Here is a 6,619-nt window from a genome sequence, read left to right as displayed (position 1 = left end):
GGTGGGTGACTTTACTGCACCTACTCCCGACTTCTATGGGAGAAGCATCTCTATCCCTGCCATTGAGCAAACACTTTGAGCTAAGCCTCAATTAGTTCTCTATGCAACAAAAATTGCAAGTTCCATGGACTTCCTTGGAAGATCCTCATCAGTTTTTAGCTGAATTCTTGCAAATCTGTGTACTGTCAAGACTAATGGGGTTGACCCTGAGGTCTACAGACTTATGCTATTTCCCCTTTTGCTGTAAGAGACAGAGCTAGGACATGGTTAGACTCACAACCTAAAGAAAGCCTGAACTCTTGGGAAAAGCTAGTCAATGCCTTCTTGGCAAAGTTCTTTCCACCTCAAAAATTGAGTAAGCTTAGAGTGGAAGTCCAACCTTCAGACAGAAGGAAGGTGAATCCCTCTATGAAGCTTGGGAAAGATACAAACAATTGATCAGAAAATGTCCTTCTGACATGCTTTCTGAATGGAGCATCATAGGTATTTTCTATGATGGTCTCTCTGAACTGTCCAAGATGTCTTTGGATAGCTCTGCTGGAGGATCTCTTCATCTGAAGAAGACGCCTACAGAAGCTCAAGAGCTCATTGAAATGGTTGCAAATAACCAATTCATGTATACTTCTGAAAGGAATCCTGTGAACAATGGGACAAATCAAAGAAAGGAGTTCTTGAGATTGATACTCTGAATGCCATACTGGCTCAGAATAAGATATTGACTCAGCAAGTCAATTTGATTTCTCAAAGTCTGTCTGGAATGCAGGCTGCCCAGGCAGTACTAAGGACGCCTCATCTGAAGAAGAAGCTTATGATCCTGAGAACCCTTCAATGGAAGAGGTGAATTACATGGAGAACCCTATGGAAACACCTATAATTCTTCATGAGAAATCATCCAAATTTCTCATGGAAGGATCAACAGAGACCTCAACAAGGTTTCAACAACAATAATGGTGGGAGAAACAGGTTTAGCAATGGCAAGCCTTTTCCATCATCTACTCAGCAACAGATAGAGAATTCTAAGCAGAGCCACTCTGACTTAGCAACCATGGTCTCTAATCTATAAAACCACTCAAAGTTTCATGACTGAAACAAGGTCCTCCATTAGGAATTTGGAGGCACAAGTGGGACAGCTAAGCAAGAAAATTACTGAACTCCCTCCTAGTACTCTTCCAAGCAATACAGAGAAAATCCAAAAGGAGAGTGCAAGGCCATCAACATGGCCGAATTTGGAGAGGAAGGAGAGGCAGTGAACGCCACTGAGGAAGACCTCAATGGACGTCCACTGGCCTCCAATGAGTTCCCTAATGAGGAACCATGGGAATCTGAGGCTCACATTGAGACCATAAAGATTCCATTGGATTTACTTCTGCCATTCATGAGCTCTGATGAGTATTCTTCCTCTGAAGAGGATGAGTATGTCACTGAAGAGCAAGTTGCTAAATACCTTGGAGCAATCATGAAGCTAAATGACAAGTTATTTGGTAATGAGACTTGGGAGAACGAACCTCCTTTGCTCAAAGAACTGGATGACTTGTCTAGGCAGAAATTACCTCAAAAGAAACAAGATCCTGGGAAGTTTTTAATACCTTGTACCATAGGCACCATGACCTTCAAGAAGGCTTTGTGTGACTTAGGGTCAAGTGTAAACCTCATGTCTCTCTCTGTAATGGAGAAGCTAGGGATCTCTGAGGTACAAGCTGCAAGAATCTCACTAGAGATGGCAGACAATTCAAAGAAACAAGCCTATGGACTTGTAGAGAATGTTCTGGTAAAAGTTGAAGACCATTACATCCCTACTGATTTCATAGTCCTAGAGACTGGGAAGTGCATGGATGAATCCATCATCCTTGGCAGACCCTTCCTAGCCACAGCAAAGGCTGTGATTGATGTGGACAGAGGAGAATTGATCATTCAAGTGAATGAAGAATCCTTTGTGTTTAAGGCTCAAGGATATCCCTATGTCACCATGGAGAGGAAGCATGAAGAGCTTCTCTCAAAACAGAGTCAAACAGAGCCCCCACAGTCAAACTCTAAGTTTGGTGTTGGGAGGCCACAACCAAACTCTAAGTTTGGTGTTGAACCCCCACAGTCAAACTCTAAGTTTGGTGTTGGGAGGTTCCAACATTGCTCTGAACATTTGTGAGGCTCCATGAGAGCCCACTGTCAAGCTACTGACATTAAAGAAGCGCTTGTTGGGAGGCAACCCAATGTTATATTTTATCTATTTTCCCTTGTTATTTTTTCTTTAGGTTGATGATCATGGGAAGTCACAAAATCAATTAAAAAAGCAAAAACAGAATGAAAAGCAGGAAGAAAAATAGCACACCCTGGAGGAAGATCCTGCTGGCGTTTAAACGCCAGTAAGGGTAGCAGTTGGGCGTTTAACGCCCAGTCTGGCACCATTCTGGGCGTTTAACGCCAGAAAGGGGCACCAAACTGGCGTTAAACGCCAGGAAAGGGCAAGAACATGGCGTTAAACGCCAGAAATGGGCACCAGCCCAGCGTTTAACGCCAGAATTGGCACAGAACGCAAATTTTCTTGCCACTTGGTGCAAGGATGACTTTTCCTTGACACCTCAGGATCTGTGGACCCCACAGGATCCCTACCTACCCCACCACCCTCTCTCTTCTTCATCACCCATTCACCAATCACCTCCACCACTCTTCCCCAAAAAAACCCCTCACCTATCAAATCCCACTATTCTCTTCACCACTCACATCACTCCTTCATTTTCACACACCATAAACACTTCTTCCCCTTTTGGCCGAACCACAAAGCCATCTCCCTCTCCTCCATTTCTTCTTCTTCTACTCTCTTCTTTCTTCTTTTGCTCGAGGACGAGCAAACCTTTTAAGTTTGGTGTGGTAAAAGCATTGCTTTTTGTTTTTCCATAACCATTTATGGCATCCAAGGCCGGAGAAACCTTTAGAAAGAGGAAAGGGAAGGCAAAAGCTTTCACCTCCGAGTCATGGGAGATGGAGAGATTCATCTCAAAGGTGCATCAAGATCACTTCTATGAAGTTGTGGCCTTGAAGAAGGTGATCCACGAGGTCCCTTTCAAACTCAAAAAGAGTGAATATCCGGAGATCCGACATGAGATTAGAAGAAGAGGTTGGGAAGTTCTTACCAACCCCATTCAACAAGTCAGAATCTTAATGGTTCAAGAGTTCTATGCCAATGCATGGATCACCAAGAACCATGATCAAAGTATGAACCCGGACCCAAAGAATTGGCTTACAATGGTTCGGGGGAAATACTTAGATTTTAGTCCGGAAAATGTAAGGTTGGCATTCAACTTGCCCATGATGCAAGGAGATGAACATCCTTACACTAGAAGGGTCAACTTTGATCAAAGGTTGGACCAAGTCCTCACTGACATTTGTGAAGAGGGCGCCCAATGGAAGAGAGATTCAAGAGGAAAGCCGGTTCAACTGAGAAGGCACGACCTCAAGCCCATGGCTAGGGGATGGTTGGAGTTTATCCAACGCTCAATCATTCCCACTAGCAACCAGTCCGAAGTTACTATAGACCGGGCCATCATGATTCATAGTATCATGATTGGAGAGGAAGTGGAAGTTTATGAGGTTATAGCTCAAGAACTCTATAAGGTGGCGGACAAAGTCCTCTACCTTGGCAAGGTTAGCCTTTCCTCATCTCATTTGTCACCTCTGTTATTCAGTTGGAGTGGACATAGAAGGAGACATCCTCATTGATGAGGATAAGCCCATCACTAAGAAAAGGATGGAGCAAACAAGAGACCCCTCTCATCATGAGATCCCTGAGATGCCTCAAGGGATGCACTTTCCTCCACAAAACTATTGGGAGCAAATCAACACCTCCCTAGGAGAATTGAGTTCCAACATGGGACAACTAAGGGTGGAGCACCAAGAACATTCCATCCTCCTCCATGAAATTAGAGAAGATCAGAGAATCATGAGAGAGGAGCAACAAAGACAAGGAAGAGACATTGAGGAGCTCAAGCACTCCATAAGATCTTCAAGAGAAAGAACAAGCCGCCATCACTACGGTGGACCCGTTCTTTAATCTCCTTGTTCTTTATTTTTCTGTTTTTCGAAAATTATGCTTTATGTTTATCCATGTTTGTGCCTTATGATCATTAGTGTCTATGCCTTAAAGTTATGAATGTCCTATGAATCCATCACCTTTCTTAAATGAAAAATGTTCTTAATTGAAAAAGAGAAGAATTGCATGACTTTCAGATTTTATAACAGATTAATTATTTTGATGTGGTGGCAATACTTTTGTTTCTGAATGTATGCTTAAACAGTGCATATGTCTTTTGAATTTGTGGTTCATGAATGTTAAAGTTGTTGGCTCTTGAAAGAATGATGAAAAAGGAGACATGTTACTGAGGATCTGAAAAATCACAAAAATGATTCTTGAAGCAAGAAAAAGCAGTGAAAAAAAAAGGAAGCAAGCGAAAAAAAAAGAAGGAGAAAAATGAAAAAAAATAGAAGAGAAAAAGAAAAAGTAAGCAGAAAAAGCCAATAGCCCTTTAAACCAAAAGGCAAGGGTAGAAATAAAGTTGTGATCCAAGGAGTGTGCTTAAGAACCCTGGACACCTCTAATTGGGAACTCTAGCAAAGCTGAGTCACAATCTGAAAAGGTTCACCCAATTATGTGTCTGTGGCATGTATGTATCCGGTGGTAATACTGGAAGACAGAGTGCTTTGGGCCACGGCCAAGACTCATAAAGTAGCTGTGTTCAAGAATCATCATACTTAACTAGGAGAATCAATAACACTATCTGGATTCTGAGTTCCTAAAGAAGCCAATCATTCTGAATTTCAAAGGATAAAGTGAGATGCCAAAACTGTTCAGAGGCAAAAAGCTAAAGCCCCGCTCATCTAATTAATACTGATCTTTATAGATGTTTTTGGAATTCATTGCATATTCTCTTCTTTTTATCTTATCTGATTTTCAATTGCTTGGGGACAAGCAACAATTTAAGTTTGGTGTTGTGATGAGCGGATAATTTATACGCTTTTTGGCATTATTTTTAGTATGTTTTCAGTATGTTTTAGATAGTTTTTAGTATATTTTTATTAGTTTTTAGTTAAAATTCACTTTTCTGGACTTTACTATGAGTTTGTGTGTTTTTCTGTGATTTCAGGTATTTTCTGGCTGAAATTGAGGGACCTGAGCAAAAATCTGATTCAGAGACTGAAAAGGACTGCAGATGCTGTTGGATTCTGACCTCTCTGCACTCAAAGTAGATTTTCTGGAGCTACAGAAGCCCAATTGGCGCGCTCTCAACGGCGTTGGAAAGTAGACATCCTGGGCTTTCCAGCAATATATGATAGTCCATACTTTGCCCAAGATTTGATGGCCCAAACCGGCGTTCAAAGTCACCTTCAGATTTCCCAGCGTTAAACGCCAGAACTGGCACCAAAGTGGGAGTTAAACGCCCAAACTGGCATAAAAGCTGGCGTTTAACTCCAAGAAGAGTCTCTACACGAAAATGCTTCAATGCTCAGCCCAAGCACACACCAAGTGGGCCCGGAAGTGGATTTTTATGTCTTTTACTCATCTTTGTAATTCTTAAGCTACTAGTTCCCTATAAATAGGACCCTTTACTATTGTATTTCTCATCTTTGGACATCTAGTTCTTAGATCATTTGGGGGCTGGCCTCACGGCCATGCCTAGACCTTGTTCTTATGTATTTTCAACGGTGGAGTTTCTACACACCATAGATTAAGGTGTGGAGCTCTGCTGTACCTCGAGTATTAATGCAATTACTATTGTTCTTCTATTCAATTAGCTTGTTCTTATTCCAAGATATCACTTGTTCTTCAACTTGATGAATGTGATGATCCGTGACACTCATCATCATTCTCACCTATGAACGTGTGACTGACAACCACCTCCGTTCTACCTTAGATTGAGTGAATATCTCTTGGATTCCTGATACACGACGCATGGTTGATCGCCTGACAACCGAGCGCTCGCCTGACAACCGAGCCAGCCATTCCGTGAGATCAGAGTCTTCGTGGTATAGGCTAGAACTGATGGCGGCATTCAAGAGAATCCGAAAGGTCTAAACCTTGTCTGTGGTATTCTGAGTAGGATTCAATGATTGAATGACTAGACGTGCTTCAAACTCGCGATTGTGGGGCGTTAGTGACAGACGCAAAGAATCACTGGATTCTATTCCGACATGATCGAGAACCGACAGCTGGATAGCCGTGCCGTGACAGGGTGCGTTGAACATTTCCACTGAGAGGATGGGAGGTAGCCACTGACAACGGTGAAACCCTTGCATAATGCTTGCCATGGAAAGGAGTAAGAAGGCTTGGATGAAGACAGTAGGAAAGCAGAGAGACGGAAGGGACAAAGCATCTCCATTCGCTTATCTGAAATTCTCACCAATGATTTACATAAGTATCTCTATCTTTATCTTTATGTTTTATTCATATATCATCCATAACCATTTGAGTTTGCCTGACTAAGATTTACAAGGTGACCATAGCTTGCTTCATACCAACAATCTCCGTGGGATCGACCCTTACTCGCGTAAGGTTTATTACTTGGACGACCCAGTGCACTTGCTGGTTAGTTGTGCGAAGTTGTGTTTATGCCATGGTATTGAGCACCAA

General features: G+C 42.3%; 1 non-coding gene across 1 annotated transcript; it reads right to left on the bottom strand.

Moving 5' to 3' along the window:
• Positions 1-357: 357 nt before the first annotated feature.
• LOC130983387 (small nucleolar RNA R71) lies at positions 358-464 on the bottom strand. The gene has a single exon (XR_009087381.1). It is a non-coding gene; the product is annotated as a small nucleolar RNA R71 (small nucleolar RNA).
• Positions 465-6,619: the final 6,155 nt, after the last annotated feature.

Source organism: Arachis stenosperma, chromosome 5, assembly GCF_014773155.1.
Source record: "Arachis stenosperma cultivar V10309 chromosome 5, arast.V10309.gnm1.PFL2, whole genome shotgun sequence".
NCBI lineage: Eukaryota > Viridiplantae > Streptophyta > Magnoliopsida > Fabales > Fabaceae > Arachis > Arachis stenosperma.
Note: the sequence above shows the minus strand (reverse complement) of the source record. Positions and strands in the feature narration are given on the sequence as shown.